This window comes from Octopus bimaculoides, chromosome 1 (assembly GCF_046866305.1).
Source record: "Octopus bimaculoides isolate indiv1 chromosome 1, ASM4686630v1, whole genome shotgun sequence".
NCBI lineage: Eukaryota > Metazoa > Mollusca > Cephalopoda > Octopoda > Octopodidae > Octopus > Octopus bimaculoides.
Window position 1 is genome coordinate 94947621 of NC_142928.1, and position 18192 is coordinate 94965812.

Consider the following 18192-nt stretch of genomic DNA (forward strand, 5'->3'; position numbering starts at 1 on the left):
GATCTACCCAGACTGATAATATGATACAGCTAGTTGTCAATTTAAATTTGTGCAGTTCAAGGGATCATTGCCAGGGTTAAACTTAGTGAGACCCTAGGCTATGTAAAGCTTGGAAGTGCCTGGTTAAAAAATTACACCAGAAGGTTTCACAATATTGGTGCACCTCTGCAATGTAAGGTGCTAGGCTGAAGCTTATATGCCTACATCAAAAACTTTAGGTGTTGTAATTTTAGTAATAAACAGCAGAGTATTAATCAGCTGAAAGGGTGTATCTTCTGAATGTACTCTTGGACATTTGTGTATAAACAAGATGCAAAACTCCAACTATGTGAGCAGTACTCCATATTACATGTGTGCTTTGCAGAAGATCCATTACTTTTTCAGAGATAAACTATTTTCTTGTATAGAAAAAGAAACTTTACCTTTGGGATGCAATCTTAAATGTGTTACTGACATAAAAGTATACAATATAAAGTGGAAACCAAAGAAAATGAGAATATTTTAAGTTAGGTTCCAAACAGAGGGTCAAAGGTCTCTTTCAAATATGTTAAAATTGTAGATTAGCAGGAGGTCTTCCAGTGAAAAGTTGATGTGGAGGTCACTGATATCTGAACATTTCACATATTTATTAAGACAGCATTGAGGTTTAGAAGTGGATCCATTTAAAATTCTAACAAAAGTATATTATTACACTGGTTAAACCAGTTAATTTAACCTTATTTTTTTTTATGTCAGTCTGTTGCCTAGATAAATCTTAGCTAGCCAGATTTGCATGAGCTTTGCTAATGGTTGTTTCACTCTTCTCCACATATATAATCTTTATATCCTCCAAAAAAAAAAAGAGAAAAGAAAAAAAGTTGGGTTCCACATGAACATGCCTCAGTTTCTAAACTTGTTTTCTCTCATGTTTTTAGTCTAAACCCATTCATTAATAATCTATATTAAAAGGGAAAACCTCTGGTCCTGGTTGTTTATCTTGATTTTTTATTAAAAAACAAAACAAAAACCAATAAGAAAAAAGCTGAACTGATTTTCACATCCATCGGCGTGTTGGTAGTTGATAGTTTACTAATTAACCGGTATATGTGCTTCAAGTAATAAATTCATTTCCATTACATCTACAATTTCATTCAGTATTTTTACGAAGGCTGTATATACAACCAGAGTAAGTGGGTGCAACACTTCAGTAGCAATTTAACTTTGTTATTTTTAGAGTCTTCTAAGCTGTTATGAGTCAAAGCAAAATCTAGTTTTGGATAGGTATCTATTTTGTTTTTCATTTATTTATTGTTATCATTATCAATATCATTTACGATCTGAGTTCAAACTCTGCAGAGATCGACTTTGCCTTTTATCCTTTCGGGGTCGATAAATTAAGTACTAGTCAAGTACCGGGATCGATGTAATCGATTTACCCCTAACCCCAAACTTCCAGGCTTTGTGCCTATAGTAGAAAGGATTATTATTATCATTATCATCAACAAGATGAGTCGTTCAGGCCAATAAACAAATAAATGTTAGAGTTTATACAGGAGTGGTTATTATTTTGAAAGAGTAGGGCAGTAACATCAAGCATCCCAAAACGTCGAGGATTTTTTTTCTTAAACCTTAGGAAAGATATAGGTAACGTCAACGCAAATTAAGACAGGTGTCTGAATCGTCCCACAGTTGTCTTTACAATGTATTTTCCCCCTTTATTACTGTTTAAGTGTAGAAGGGTTTTTGCCCTTAACAGAAAGGTTTGGGGTTATTAGTACGAGAGAAGAGTGGGGTTGCTGTAAAAGTGAAGTGCGAAATGTTAGCAAGTCAATGTAATCTAATTATAAAGTTTGTTTACAACACTATTCTAAACATTCAGAAATGTGTCTGGTAATTCGAGAATAGGAAGGAATTTCATACTGAGAACTTTTTAATTTTTAACATAGGGCTAAGATCAAATTTCACCAATATCTTGACGATATCACTAGTTGTTTTACGACGACAGTTTTTGTCTTTAGATAAATAATTATTTTACATATATGATAATTTGATCACAAGGGAGGGGTGTCACGATTATTAACATTATATAAAATTGTCATCCATTTAACATTGCATTTCATCGAGACCGCATTTATATTTTAGTTGTGGATCCATGTCTGTTTCTAATAAAAATAGACCATTTTTACCGTTGGAAGTCGAGTAACTTCTACGACGAAGTCAAAGACTATATTTTAATAAAACCCAAATAATTAAATATCAAATCACTATAACGAGCATTTGTTATAACAACTGAAAATCGTGGTTGTTTTTGTTTTGTTTGACTACAAAATTTTATAGAAAAAAGAGAAAAAATGCAACAAATCAAAACATAAACACAATATAAACTATTTTATGAAAATAACTCAAAACAAACGTCCGAAGGAGTAAAAGAAATATTAATGTAAAAAATAAAACAAAACATTGAAAAATAAATAAATATTGTGTGATTTTTTTAAAACATGAAGTGGTATTACCTTATACAAGCAGACAGGTCTTTTCAGAGACATCCGAAGACACTGATGAGCCGAATCACTTTTTTTTTATTTATTTTTTTTTATACATATTTGAAACTAATTAGATCTAAATGTCCTGGTTTCGATTCATACGAAACTCACGTTTCACCCAAGATGAAACAAAATGGTCGACCCATAAAGAATATGAAATATACAACTGCTAATAAATGTTACAGACATTTTTATAGTACTTCTAAATATACACTAATCGGCTCCTAATTCAGCCGGATTGCGTATGCAATTTATCTATCCAAGGTAAATCGTGTTCATTAGTTCGAAATTCAAATGAAAATAAAGGACATTAATTGAATAAAACAAAGAAAAAAAGTTTATAATTAGAAGCATTACTCGCCAAGAGGTGCTTATTATCTTTCGTTACCTTTAAAACTTTATTATTGTGGTTATAGTTATTTTAACATTAAAAATCCAAAAATATTATTATAACTGTTGCCGGTATCTCTATGTCCTGTGATTTTCCCCACCGTTTTACAAGTATTTATTTTACATTCCTATAGCACCGAATCACTGGTTAAATTTAACTACTCTGAGAAATATATCTCATTTATACACTAAAATTTTTTTTTTAAACAAGTAATAACCATGAACATCAACAATTAAATGATTTTTGAAGTTTTAAATTGTGTCCAGAATCATAAACATCATCAGTTATTGAAATAATTAGAGCTGATAATATAAATACCTTCGTTTATGGTAACCAAAATATTCCGTTCCATTAAGTAAGTTGTCTACTACAAAATATCATCCTCTCAAGTGAAAATAGAAAACCTTCACCTTCCTTTTTTTCTTGTTCTTGTTTTGTTTTTGTGCTCTTTTTACTTAAACGTAGGTAAGGTTGTTGCTGCATGTTGTAATCATCTGTGGCTGATGTTTATTCTAAGTCATCTTCTATAATTGGATATAGTGTTTACAGATAAATATTAATACTCTCTCTCGAGTTATAATATTGATTTTTTTTTTCATGGGCACGAGACTTGTAGATTTATAGAACAGGTGGAGGTTGTGTAATTTTCATGCCTTTCTGAAGGGCATCAAGATCACATATGATTTGAAATTGCTACGGGTGTTTTGACGAGATGCATTGAGATTTACCATTAATTTATTGAGATTAGTACAGTTTATTTTTAAAATGAATTCAAATGGTATGTCGAAACGTCTGTTGTTCTTTTCAATAATTAAATAAACAGAAATAAATAAATTAAAATATAAAACGTTGGAATCCCTAACCCAAACGTGGCTGCAGTCTCACTCTGCTCTGAGTTTTATATTGATTTTCTTGGGGCACATGGCCAATTTTTGACGAGAAAGCTTAATCGTTGAATAAATCCTAATACATTACTGGCTCTTAATCTATTAATCCTAGCAGGAGCCTTATTGTTTCTGAATGTTCATTGCCTTCTTAAATTCTTAGATTTCATAGTTGTTGCTTCTTAGTTCCATGTCACCTCTGATCGTGCGAATCTATGATTAAAGACATCCAACCGTGATTATCTTATCTTCTTTTCAGATAAGCAGTTTCTCTGCCAGTCTCGACAATTAGCTTCCAGTTGTGTTCGGTCAACTGAATTCCTTCTCGTAAAATTAAACTGTAAATGGTTGTGTATTTTACAGGCACGTGTGACTTACGCAACTGTCGGGCCGAATTAACGAGACACTGTGACAAGACTAGACTTTTTGAATTGCAAGAACAACTCAGAGAATGAGAAAAGAAGGAATCGGCGCTTCTTTTGTTTCTAGGGTCCCCTAAAGTGAAAAGAATTGATCTTGTCATAAGCTGGTGCTTATCAGATTAACCGGATCTAAAGTTTTAAATAATAGTTCAAATGTGTTCGTATCAATTTCAATGGTCACACCGACACGATTGATTTGAATTGAATTTTTATTAAAAAGCCCTGTGCATATATCACGGTCGTTGTTCTTCTTGCTGACACTCGAATACTACTACTGTCACGCTAAAGTGGTATTGGTGGTGGTAAGTGAGTTTGCTATTAACCTTTTTATTATATTTCTGTTGAAACTCACTACCTTTGTTTCAATTAATTTTGAAAATAATGAAGATTATTTTAACAATATAACTTTGACCTTATTAAACTTGAGCATAAATTCACAGGAAATTTTGATGAAGGCTTTTAATTTAGATTTAATTTAGATTGCTTTAAAACATAAAGTTTGTTTCATAGAACCAGGGGCAATCTTGGCCAGGTTGTTATCCACTTTTATTCTTTTGTTTATATCTGAAACTGAACAAGTATTAAGTACATAAATATACAAGAAATATGTACACGTCTAGTTTAGAATATTCAAATATGTATGTGTGTGCAGGTCTTGCTGTTAGTTTTTGTACCCCCATTACTTCTTGACAATAGGAACTGGTATTGGTTTGTTTATGTCCCCACAACTTTGAAGTTTGGCTAAAGAGACTGATAGAATAAGTACCAAACTTTAACAGAAAATAAGTACTAGGTGTCAATTTGTTTGAATAGAAACCTTTCAAGGTGGTGCACCAGCATGGCTGCTGTCCAACAGCAAGTAAAAATAAAAAAACTAAAAGATATTCCACAGTACAATACATTTCTTTTCACTTTCATAATTTTGTTAGTAATTAAGATGATGAGCTGGCAGAATCGTTAGCATGCTGGACAAAATGCTTAGCAGTATTTCACCCATCGCCACATTCTGAGTGCAAATTCTGCCAAGGTCGACTTTGCCTTTCATTCTTCCAGGGTTAATAAATTAAGTACCAGCGAAACAGTGGTTGATGTAATCATCAGTGGGGTTGATGTAATCGACTGGTCCCCTTCCCCAAAGTTTCAGGCCTTGTGCCTTTAGTAGAAAGTATTACTTTGTTGATGATTATGAGGCAGACCCAGTTGAAAGATAAAGACTTAAAACTAATTTTAATCCTTAAACTAGCTCTTTTGATAGATTAATCTGTCATTTTTACAGCTTTCCTCCTCTATATGTCCTTATATTCAATTAAGATAGAGAAGTGAAAAGCATAACAAAAGCTTCAACTAATCTTAACACTATCCTTGACTCCTAATTCACCTTAGGTTTGTGCACTAAATGTAAAACTTCATGTGAGTCTGTAAATTGAAGTGAGCTTGCCAACAAGAATGAATTGCTGAAATAATCCCTTTTTAAGCAATGCTTCCTTTTTATAGTCTATTATGTCTGTCTGACTTTGTGTGTGTCTGTCTGGGTGTCTGTCTTCTACTATAACCTTGAACCAACCAATGCATTGTGTGGAACCTGTCATATGTGTGTGTGTGTGTGTGTGTGTCTTTATGGCTATGTTTTCTCCCTTCACACTACTTGACAACTGGTGTTGATTTGTTTACATTTTTGTGATCTAGCGATTCAGTAAAAGAGATTGACGAAATAAATCCCAGACTTTAAATATAAGGCTTGATTTCTTTGATTAAAAACCCTTCAAGGCAGCACTTCAGCATGGCCACTGTCCAATCACAGAAAGAAAAGAGTATATATATATATATATATATATATGCCCCTCAGCCCGGGCTACCCGACGGACAGAAAGACCAATTTTATGACACCCTCCTGCAGACTACCTCATCGACGAATGACAGGGACCTTCTCTTTGTGGCTGGTGACTTCAATGGTCATGTTGGACAACATTCAGGGGGCTTCTATGGCGTACATGGAGGCTATGATTTTGGTTCCCGCAATGAGGAGGGAACCAGACTGCAGGAGTTCTGTGATACAAATGACCTTATGGTCTGCAATACTAACTTCAGGAAACCTGCCAGTCACCTAGTCACCTACCGTTCTGGCAGGCACACAAGCCAAATTGATTACATCCTCGCCAGGAAAAGGGAAAGATGGCTGCTTAGAAATTCCAAAACATTCCCAGGCAAAGAATGTACCCCACAACATAGACTAGTAGTTAGTGACTTCAGGATCAGAGCTAAGTGGCTGCCCAGAAGACGACCAGCTTGGAGGAGAAGGGTATGGAAGCTCAAAGATCCTGCGAATGGACAAAGATTTAGAGACTTATTACTCGAAGCCTTCGACGAAATAGAGGGGGATGTATCTTCACACAATGTAGAGGACAACTGGACGTTTCTACGGGACAACCTGCTGAGGGCCACCGACGAGATCTGTGGTTGGTGCAAGGTCCCTTCTCAATCCAAAATAACGTGGTGGTGGAACAAGGAGGTAGACAGGGCTATTAGACAAAAGAAACAGGCTTGGAAGGACTGGAAGAACGGTGGTAGCAGGGAATTCTATCAAACTGCCAGAAGGGAAGCTAGGCGACAGGTTTATTTAGCCAGAGGGGAGGCAGATAAGAAAAGATTTGCCAATGTTCTGCGCCATGAGGACCAAAGACTCGAGGTATTTCGTGTTGCAAGGCAGTGTAGGAGAGAGAATAGTGATGTAGTAGGAGAGAAATGTGTTCGCATGGATGATGGTACGCTTGCTCTAAATTAGGCTGCAAAGAAAGAGGTCTGGAGATGCCACTACAATAGATTGCTTAATAAAGAGAATGAATGGGAGAAAGAGAGTCTGCCGTATGTCGTCCCAACAGAGGGACCAGCTGTCCGAGTTGACAGTACCATGGTAGATAAAGCAATTAAGAGTATGAAGACAGGGAAAGCCCCCGGCCCATCAGGAATCACTGCAGAGATGCTCAAAATATCTGGCAGTGTTGGCTACAGCCTAGTCACCCGTATAGTTAATCAGGTGATACACGAAGGAGTCATACCCAATGACTGGTGTAGCAGCACCATAGTCAACTGCTACAAAGGTAAAGGTGACGCTTCAGATACAAATAATTACAGAGGTATCAAGCTTTTAGATCAGGTAATGAAAGTCACGGAGAGGGTCATAGCTCAACTGTTTAGGGAGCGAGTCAGTTTAGATGAGATGCAGTTTGGGTTCGTGCCTGGGAAAAGCACCACTGATGCTATATTTCTGGTAAGACAGCTTCAGGAGAAATACCTAGCCAAAGATAAACCTCTGTTCCTGGCTTTCGTTGATATGGAGAAAGCCTTTGACAGGGTCCCCCGATCTCTCATCTGGTGGTCAATGAGGAAACTAGGGATAGAAGAATGGTTAGTAAGAGCTGTGCGAGCCATGTACAAAAACGCTGTCAGTAAGGTGAGGGTTGGCAATCAGTACAGTGAAGAATTCCGGGTGGAGGTAGGGGTCCACCAAGGTTCTGTCCTCAGCCCCCTCCTATTTATCATAGTCCTCCAGGCTATAACAGAGGAATTCAAGACAGGATGCCCCTGGGAGCTCCTCTACGCTGATGACCTTGCACTAATTGCTGAGTCACTATCACAATTAGAGGAGAAGTTTCAGGTGTGGAAGCAAGGACTAGAATCGAAGGGCCTTAGAGTCAACCTAGCTAAAAACCAAAGTCCTCATAAGTAGGAAGGCAGACAAAACACAAACCCCTTCGGGTAGATGGCCCTGCTCGATCTGTAGAAAAGGAGTGGGTAGTAACTCTATAAGATGCACCCAGTGCAAGCTATGGACACATAAGAGGTGCAGCAATATCAAAGGAAGGTTAACTAGGAAGTTAGTTTTTGTATCCAGCAGATGTTCTGGAGCTATAAATACTGTGAATGTGCAGAAAACAACTTCTGCCACATTCCAAGGAGAAAAACTAGAAGTGGTTGATAGCTTTCGCTATCTAGGGGACCAAATTAGCAGTGGAGGTGGGTGCGCTGAAAGCATAGTTGCTAGAATTAGAATAGCCTGGGCAAAGTTCAGAAAGCTCTTACCTCTGCTGGCGACAAAGGGTCTCTCTCTCAGAGTAAAAGGCAGATTGTATGAGGCATGTGTACGAACAGCCATGCTTCATGGCAGTGAAACATGGGCCGTGACTGCTGAGGACATGCGTAGGCTCGCAAGGAATGAAGCCAGTATGCTCCGATGGATGTGTAATGTCAGTGTGCATACTAGACAGAGTATCAGTACCTTGAGAGAAAAGTTGAACTTACGAACATCAGTTATGGTGTGCAAGAGAGACGATTGCGCTGGTATGTTCATGTAGCGAGAATGGATGAGGATAGCTGTGTGAAAAAGTGCCACACACTAGCAGTTGAGGGAACCTGTGGAAGAGGTAGGCCCAGGAAAACCTGGGATGAGGTGGTGAGGCACGACCTTCGTACATTGGGCCTCACCGAGGCAATGACTTCTGACCGAGACCTTTGGAAATATGCTGTGCGTAAGAAGACCCGGCAAGCCAAGTGAGACCTAAATCAATGGCCTCAGCCAGTCCACTTACATGTACCTTCCTTCATTGGACACTAAACTCCACTTGCGAAGACCTGTGGAAGCAAGTGAAATCGAAATCGAGTTAATTTGGAAACTAAACCCCACTTGTGAAGACCTGTTGAGGCAAGTGAAATCGAAATCGAGTTAAATTCGCCGATTGGCACCCATGCCAACGCCGTCTCCTTCATTGGACACAAAACTCAGCTTGCGAAGACTTATTGGGGCAAGCGAAATCGAAATCGTGATGGCACCTGTGCCCGAATCATGCATATGGACCTTCGAGTGGGATCGTTGCCGGTGCCCCTGGACTGGCTCATGTGCGGGTGACACATGAAATGAAATGCGCCATTTTGGGCGTGGCCGTTGCCAGTGCCCCCTGGACTGGCTTTTGTGCGGGTGACACATGAAAAATTTTTGGAATGAGATCGTTGCCAGTGCCCCTGGACTGGCTCTTGTGCGGGTGACACAAGAAATTTTTCGAGCGAGACCGTTGCCAGTACCACTGGACTGGCTCTTGTACGGGGCTGTTGTAAGATTTTCGAGCGAGATCGTTGCTGGTTCCCCTGGACTGGCTCATGTTCGGGCGACACATGAAATCTTTCGAGCGAGATCGTTGCCGGTGCCCCTAGACTGGCTCATGTGCGGGCGACACATGAAATCTTTCGAGTGAGATCGTTGCCAGTGACCCTGGACTGGCTCTTGTGCGGGTGACACAAGAAATTTTTTCGAGCGGACCGTTGCCAGTGCCCCTGGACTGGCTCTTGTGTGGGGCCGTTGTAGGATTTTCGAGCGAGATCGTTGCTGGTTCCCCTGGACTGGCTCATGTACGGGCGACACATGAAATCTTTTTTTTTTATGCGGGTGGCACATGAAATGCACCATTTTGAGCGTGGCCGTTGCCAGTACCGCCTGACTGGCCTTCGTGCAGGTGACACGTAAAAGCACCCACTACACTCTCTCAGTGGTTGGCGTTAGGAAGGGCATCCAGATGTAGAAACTCTGCCAAATCAGATTGGAGCCTGGTGTAGCTATCTGGTTTCACCAGTCCTCAGTCAAATCGTCCAACCCATGCTAGCATGGAAAGCGGACGTTAAACGACGACGACGATACTCTTTTACTCTTTTACTTGTTTCAGTCATTTGACTGTGGCCATGCTGGAGCACCGCCTTTAGTCGAGGAAATCGACCCCAGGACTTATTCTTTGTAAGCCTAGTACTTATTCTATCGGTCTCTTTTTGCCAAACCGCTAAGTTACGGGGACGTAAACAGACCAGCATTGGTTGTCAAGCGATGGTGGGGGGACAAACACAGACACACAAACACACATACATATATATATATATATACATATATACGACGGGCTTCTTTCAGTTTCCGTCTACCAAATCCACTCACAAGGCTTTGGTCGGCCCGAGGCTATAGTAGAAGACACTTGCCCAAAGTGCCACGCAGTGGGACTGAACCCAGAACCATGTGGTTGGTAAGCAAGCTACTTACCACACAGCCACTCCGGCGCCTAAACAAATGATATATGAGCATATGCATGTGTACATACATATATGTACATACCTACATCTACATGTATATATAGACGCATACCCAGGTACAGGACGTCAGAAAAAGGAACAGGAACATAAAGCACAAAAACGGACTTTTTTTTACAGACAACAGAACGAACACATAGGAAAACAGACGAGCCACTTGAACTTTTTCTTCATCAGCTGCCTCTATTCTAAACTAGGCGTTTCAAAAGCAAATGAAAGACAGAAGATGGATTATACGAGAATTTATTATTAATCATGACAATTGTTTTGACACATCTAGCATTGTTTCCTCTTGGGTGGGACACTCATCAACTGGTTCAGAAGCATCCAGTGATGCAGATGTATCTCATCAGGTGATAAATAAGTGCGACTTGTTAAAATGACTGTTCCGTAATGTAACTTTTCATTTTGTAGAGAGAAAAGCAGCCAGACGGAGAAAATATCTTCATTTATATAGAGAATAAAAATAAAATTACAGATAGTAAAAAAAGAAATGAATACGCAATCCAGCAATAAAAGTTTATATATATATATATATCTGTAAATAATATGTGACAATAATTTGGTAGCCATGATAAAACTCCGAGTTTTGGATGTCGGGGCGGAAAGCCACGCCGCCATCTCTTCAGTTACCTGGCCATTGAAAAAATGCTATAAAAATGACCGTTAAACAAAGGGAAATTACTGTATGGTTGACCGTTATTAAGACAAAAGAGCTATTAGAATGACCGCTAAGTGAGGGGAGGGAGTAAAGGTAATGGAGTAAAAATGTCCATAGTATTTGCGTAAGTGCACAAGTCCATACAAACACATGCGTGTCCGCACACCCACATACATGCGCCTATATGGATATACTCATCACCCACATATTCTCCAAGAAATATATACTCGCACACATACACACACACGATGGCCAGATAACTGAAGAGATGGCGGTGTGGGTTTCCGCCCCGACATCCGAAACTTGGAGTTTTATCATGGCTACCGAATAATTGTCACATATTATTTATAGTTAAATTCCTCTATTTGCATAATATCGAGGTCTCTTTCTTTCTTTTGTTGTCTTACCTTTTCTATCAATATATATATATATATATATATATACACTATGGGGATATTTAAACCTCTTATAGGGATAGTTTCATCCAAGATACTCTGGTTTAATATGTTATATTTTGAAGAGATATTTCTTCAATAAATATATTATAAAACATCAAATATTATTAATAAGTTTGAAAATGGAGAGATTCAATGGATATAAATTAATTAATTAATTTATATCCATTGAATCTCTCCATTTTCAAACTTATTGATTATATGTATATGTGGTGTGTGTGTGTATATGTCTCTCTCTCTCTCTCTCTCTCTCTCTCTCTCTCTCTCTCTATATATATATATATATATATATATATATATATATATATATATATATATAAATCCAAATTGAAATCAAAATGGAAATTGTAGTTGTGGCTGATGCCAGTGCCGCCTGACTAGCACCTGTGCCAGTAGCACATAATAAACACCATTTGAACATGGTCAATGCAACTCCCCCTTGACTGGCACGTAAAAAGCACCATCCAAATGTGGTCGATGCCTGTGCTGCCTATCTAGCTCCTGTGCCGGTGGCACATAAAAAGCACCCACTACACTCTTGGAGTGGTTGGCGTTAGGAAGGGCATTTAGCTGTAGAAACCTTTCCTCATCAGATTTGAGCCTTGTGCAGCCTACTGGCTTGCCAGTCTCCAGTCAAACCATCCAACCCATGCCAGAATGGAAAACATGTTAAATGATGACAATGATGATAATATATATCATATATATATATCATCATCATCGTCGTTTAACGTCCGCTTTCCATGCTAGCATGGGTTGGACGATTTGACTGAGGACTGGTGAAACCGGATGGTAACACCAGGCTCCAATCTAATTTGGCAGAGTTTCTACAGCTGGATGCCCTTCCTAACGCCAACCACTCAGAGAGTGTAGTGGGTGCTTTTACGTGTCACCCGCACGAAAACGGCCACGCTCGAAATGGTGTCTTTTATGTGCCACCCGCACAAGCCAGTCCAGGGGCACTGGCAACGATCTCACTCGAAAATCCTACGGGAGCCAGTCAGGCGGTACTGGCAATGGCCACGCTCAAAATGGTGCATCTCATGTGCCACCCGCACAAGAGCCAGTCCAGGGGCACTGGCAACGATCTTACTTGGCTTGCCGGGTCTTCTCACGCACAGCACATTTCCAAAGGTCTCGGTCAGTAGTCATCGCCTCGGTGAGGCCCAATGTACGAAGGTCTTGTCTCACCACCTCAGCACAGGTCTTCCTGGGCCTACCTCTTCCACGGGTTCCCTCAACTGTTAGGGTGTGGCACTTTTTCACGCAGCTATCCTCATCCATTCTCACCACATGTCCATACCAGCGCAATCGTCTCTCTTGCACACCACAACTGATGCTTCTAATGTTCAGCTTTTCTCTCAAGATACTTACACTCTGACGGGTATTCACATTGACATTACACATCCAACGGAGCATACTGGCTTCATTCCTTGCGAGCTTACGTATGTCCTCAGCAGTTACAGCCCATGTTTCACTGCCATGTAACATGGCTGTTCGTACGCATGCGTCATACAGTCTGCCTTTTACCCTGAGTGAGAGTCCCTTTGTCGCCAGCAGGGGTAAGAGCTCTCTAAACTTTGCCCAGGCTATTCTTATTCTAGCAGCTACACTTTCAGCGTACCCACCCCCACTACTAACTTGGTCGCCCAGATAGCGGAAGCTATCGACTACCTCTAGTTTTTCACCCTGGAATGAGATAGAAGTTGTTTCCTGTTTGTTTACAGTCTTTATTGCACCTGAACATCTGCCACAAACAAAAACTAACTTGCTAGTTAACCTGCCTTTGATGTTGCTGCACCTCTTATGTGTCCATAGCTTGCACCGGGTACATCTTATAGAGTTACTACCTACTCCTTTTCTACATACTGAGCAGGGCCATCTACCTGAAGGGGTTTGTGTTTTATCTACCTTCCTACTTATTAGGATTTTGGTTTTAGCTAGGTTGACTCTAAGGCCCTTCAATTCTAGACCTTGCTTCCACACCTGAAACTTCTCCTCTAGTTCTGATAGTGACTCCGCAATTAGGGCAAGGTCATCAGCATAGAGGAGCTCCCAGGGGCAACCTGTCTTGAACTCCTCTGTAATTGCCTGGAGGACTATGATAAATAAGAGGGGGCTGAGGACGGAACCTTGGTGGACCCCTACCTCTACCTCTACCCGGAATTCATATATATATATATATATATATATATATATATATACACAATACAAATTTTTACTTCAAAAGAAAAAAAAATTAAATATAATCAAAATAAAACTAATAAACATAATGTTATGGTGCTCACTCAGCATAAACCAAAACTGTTGTTAGTTTAAAAACAGACACTATAGTATTTAGTAGTAAAGTACATAACTCTACTTATCTCATTCATAATGATTAGGTAGTTTAATAGTAAGAAGACATCTGTAAAAATATTTACTTTGGCAATTGAAATGGAAATATTTAAATTTACAAAAAAAAAAAAAAAATTTAAATACTGATCATGCTTATGACAAATGGATTATTTTCTCCCAAAATTTTAAACTACAAATAAATACGAGTACAAATGCAGAGGCCATCAACCTCAAAAGCTGGCCTTAAAAATGGTCAAAAAGTAAATCAATAGTTCAGACATTATAGGCAAACATTCACAAACATTTAAAAATTACTTATTTATAAGACTGCATGTATCAGAGGATATGTGAGAATGTTTTTTCTGTATACATTGGCTAAATGTGATGAATAATTCCTTAGGTGGTTATGTAATGGGTAATGAGACTCGAATGACATTATCTCCTTCTTCAAGTCAGGCTGACCATCACTTTTTTGTAAATAATTGTATTTCCCTTCTGCTTACTGGAGGCTCTTAGCTTCTTTACTCCTACTGCTAAGAGATGCTAAGGGGGAGACATTTATAACACAATACATGTGACATTTACAATGCAAATAGCAATAAATAATAAATAACTCATGCATCTTTTAAATGCACAAATAGATCTACTGTCAAGAGTGTAGCAGTCAACATAATGAAATGGGGAACAAATGGTGGAGATAAGGAGGAATTTGGAATTATTGAAGCAACAGTTAGTGCTGAAAACTGGTGTTTAAATATTTTATTTTGACTGTCTACAATAATCTTGAACAAAAGGTTTATAAAAGCATATACAATTAGTTGATGGTAACCAACACAGAATAAAGATAAAAACATGAGAGAAATAATAGTATATAAAATACTGGGACATTTAGAGTTAAACAGTCAAAAATGGTAATTATATGTGTCAAGTAATTTATGCTTAAAGAAAGTAAGAAATAACATAGAACATGGTAAACAATAGCTGGGATGAAAATATAGATTTGCTTCTGAGGAATGGTATACTTTGATTGAATTTCACAGTTCTATTGTTAATAGCATCTAACAAAACTTGTATAATGGATAAGAAACAATTATGTTGAGATTTTGCTGGAAAACTGTAATATTGTTGAAAGCGCATGTTGTTGTTGGCACTCCGTCGCTTATGACGTCGAGGGTTCCAGTTGATCCGCTCAAAGGAACAGCCAGCTCGTGAAATTAACGTGCAAGTGGCTGAGCACTCCACACACGTGTACCCTTAACGTAGTTCCTGGGGATATTCAGCGTGACACAGTGTGACAAGGCTGACCCTTTGAATTACAGGCACAACAGAAACGGGAAGTAAGAGTAAGAGAAAGTTGTGGTGAAAGAGTACAGCAGGGTTCGCCACCATCCCCTGCCGGAGCCTCATGGAGCTTTAGGTGATTTCGTTCAATAAACACTCACAACTCCCGGTTTGGGAATCGAAACCACGATCCTATGACCGCGAGTCCGCTGCCCTAACCACTGGGCCATTGCGCCTTCGTTGAAAGCGCATAGAGAACCAGGAAATATGTCTCTTTTGAGATTGTTTTTTTTTTTTCTGAAGCATTTTATTCTTGGGATTGTGTAAAGTCCTCAAAGGTTGTATTAAAGGGGCAATTTTAGGTGACAACAGTTTTGAAAACTGTGTTCTTTGTTATACACTTGTCAATCTCTTCTGGCTTGAGTGTTTTCTGTTATTTTCACCTTTACATCAAGAAATGAATGTGTTCTAGAAAAAGCTACACACAATTGTCCTTGAGAAAATACTTTCTTGTGAAGAAATAATACAACTTCACCAAATATTCATCCAAAAGAATTATTTATTATTTACTTCATAAAGAAGTACCAAGCTGTAATTGTGGAGGGAACCTTTGGAAAGGGTAGACCCAGGAAGATGTGAGACAAATTAGTGTGAAAGGATCTTTGGATGCTGGGTCTCACTGAGGAAATGACAAGGAATCAGGAGTTGTGGTGATTTGCTGTACTTGAAGATGCATCAAGCTAAGTAAAATCTCTGTTATCCATACATACAGGCTTGTCCTTTACAGGTGCTGGTACCACATAAAATGCTCTCATGGTATGAGTGCTGCATAAACACACCTGTGCCAGTGGCATGTAAAAAGTACCCAGCACACTCTGTAAAGTGGTTGGTGTTAGGAAGGGCATCCAGCTGTAAAAACCATGTTGCAACAGACAATCGGAATCTGGACAGCTCCCTGGCTGACCAGCTCCTGTCAAACTATCCAACCCATACCAGCATGGAAAATGGATGTTTAAATGAGGAGGATGATGATGAATGCATTCAATTACATTGAAAATGCTAAGTAAATGTTTTAGAAACTAATCTTTCTCTAAAATGAAAGGTTAGTTGGCACTCACTTGGATTGAGTTTGATCTAAGTAATTAAATTCTTTGATCCTAATCAAGTGTTATTAATCAAGTCAGCTTAAATTGGTCAGGCTGCAGCTGACCAGGAGCAGGATGAAGAACTATGTCAATGGAATTCACCTTCTTCATTGTTAAATTTATGTTTCTTTTTTCATCAATGGGCTATATATATAAAGATGAGCATGTGTGTGTGTGTGTCTGTCTGTGTGAATACCTAAAACTTGAGAACTACATAACCAGTTTCATTCAAATTTTACACATGCCTTACTTAGGGTCCATGTAGTGTCATAGGCCCAAAAAATTTTAACTAATCAACACCATCTATCAGTGAGATGCCACTACTCAGTTTTTGATGCACCATAGAGTTTGTCTCATTCTGGTGAAGCTTCACATAAAAGCTGGAATGGGGTCGCTTTGTTTGGACTGGTATCAGCAAAGACACTCATGAATGAACTAAGCACTTCATCACTTTTCAGAAGGCTGAAGTCCATCATCATGTTAAACTGCCTTTTGGCACCCCTGTGACACCTATCATACATTTCTAACTTACCCATATTGATATTGTTGAAGTACTGTTGCCTTCTCACAGTTACATACACTTTTTGACCAGCATTGATTGATTAACCAGATGGCTTGAGACTGTTCCACTGAATGATTCAATATTGGATTGGATGAATTGGCACACTACAGTCAAGATATGAAGAGGATGTCAGTTCAAATCAAACTTCTCCAAAAAGCTGATCTGTTTTGCATGTGGTAATTGCATGATTGAGTGATTCCATCTGCAGTTGAATTCAGCTCTTATATCTTACACAGATAGCAGTAACTAGTTAGAATACCTTGCTCTTGTTTGTCTGAATATTTCTTCTACAGTTAAAAACAGAATCAGTTGTATAACAGGCAAACTTGTCTGTGGTGATACTTTAACATTATTGCGTCAAATAGCTTTTAGAGATGTGTACAGTAAAAAGCACTTGGGTCTGTTGGGATTTTGATAAACAAGATTTATTCTTTCTGTACACACACACAAAAAAATTAATGTTGTCATTACAGACATGGAGAGAGTTTTTGTTCTTGGCATAGTCATAACAGCAGATAAAGTGTTGTTAGTTGTTTGCCAGCTACTGTTGTCGTCCTTCAACTGTTCATTGCTTTTATGTTGTCAGCTGCTGTTTGCTATCTCTCTTGGTCATCTCTTACAGTGTCTGTCAATGCATCCCAAATCTCTCTGCTTAGTAATCATGGTGTGTCAACTTTTATACTGTTTGGTAGGCTCAGAAGGAAATGTGCTAAAAGAAAGATTGTTGTTGGAGCCTATTCGATGCAAAGTTGTGATTGGTTGGATTTTGTTGATGTGTGGGCAATATTCTAGCAAATTGTGATGCAGAGCGATTGGTGAATATTCCTGCTACAGATGTTCCAGATCCAGTTCTGTACCTTGACTTCAAGCCTACATGTCCAGCCTGCCACTTTTCTTTTCAGATAAATACTACTATTGTTAACAGACATTCAATAATGGTCACATGTCTTTGTTCAAAACGATGTGATCCACACAATGCATTGGTTGGTTCAAGGTTATAGTAGAAGACAGACAGACACACACACACAAACACACAGAGTCAGACAGATATAATCTATATATATAAAAATGAGAATGTGTGTCTGTCTGTCTGTCTGTGTGAATCCCTAAAACTCGAGAACTACGCAACCAATTTCATTCAAATTTTACACATGCCTTACTTAGGGTTCCAGTTGTGTTTTAGTCAAAAAATTATTAACTTCTTGCAGAGTTCGAGCACACGGCAACATAATATCTCCTCCACTATTTAAGTATTACGTGTCAAAAGTGAAACAAAAACACTCATGTCAAATACTTTCACTTTAAAAATGAAACTATTCCACTAACTGAAACAATCACATTTCGATACTGTAGTGACAGATACTTTCACAGAGAGAGAAAGAGAGAAAGAGAGAGAGAGAGAGATGTATATG

At 38.8% G+C, this 18192-nt stretch overlaps 1 protein-coding gene across 4 annotated transcripts in view; it reads right to left on the reverse strand.

Annotated features, from left to right (window-relative positions):
• Positions 1-18192, reverse strand: part of LOC106875285 (endonuclease/exonuclease/phosphatase family domain-containing protein 1) — an 87907-nt gene that overhangs the window by 55871 nt on the left and 13844 nt on the right. The window contains exon 1 of one of the 4 annotated variants that reach the window (XM_052968275.2): positions 3232-3304. The exons of 2 other annotated variants lie outside the window; for them this stretch is intronic. The gene's annotated coding sequence lies outside the window, so the exon portion shown is untranslated. Of the gene's footprint in view, positions 1-2492; positions 3305-18192 lie in introns of those variants that run through there. One more of the 4 variants, XM_052968279.2, reaches the window with a different exon arrangement.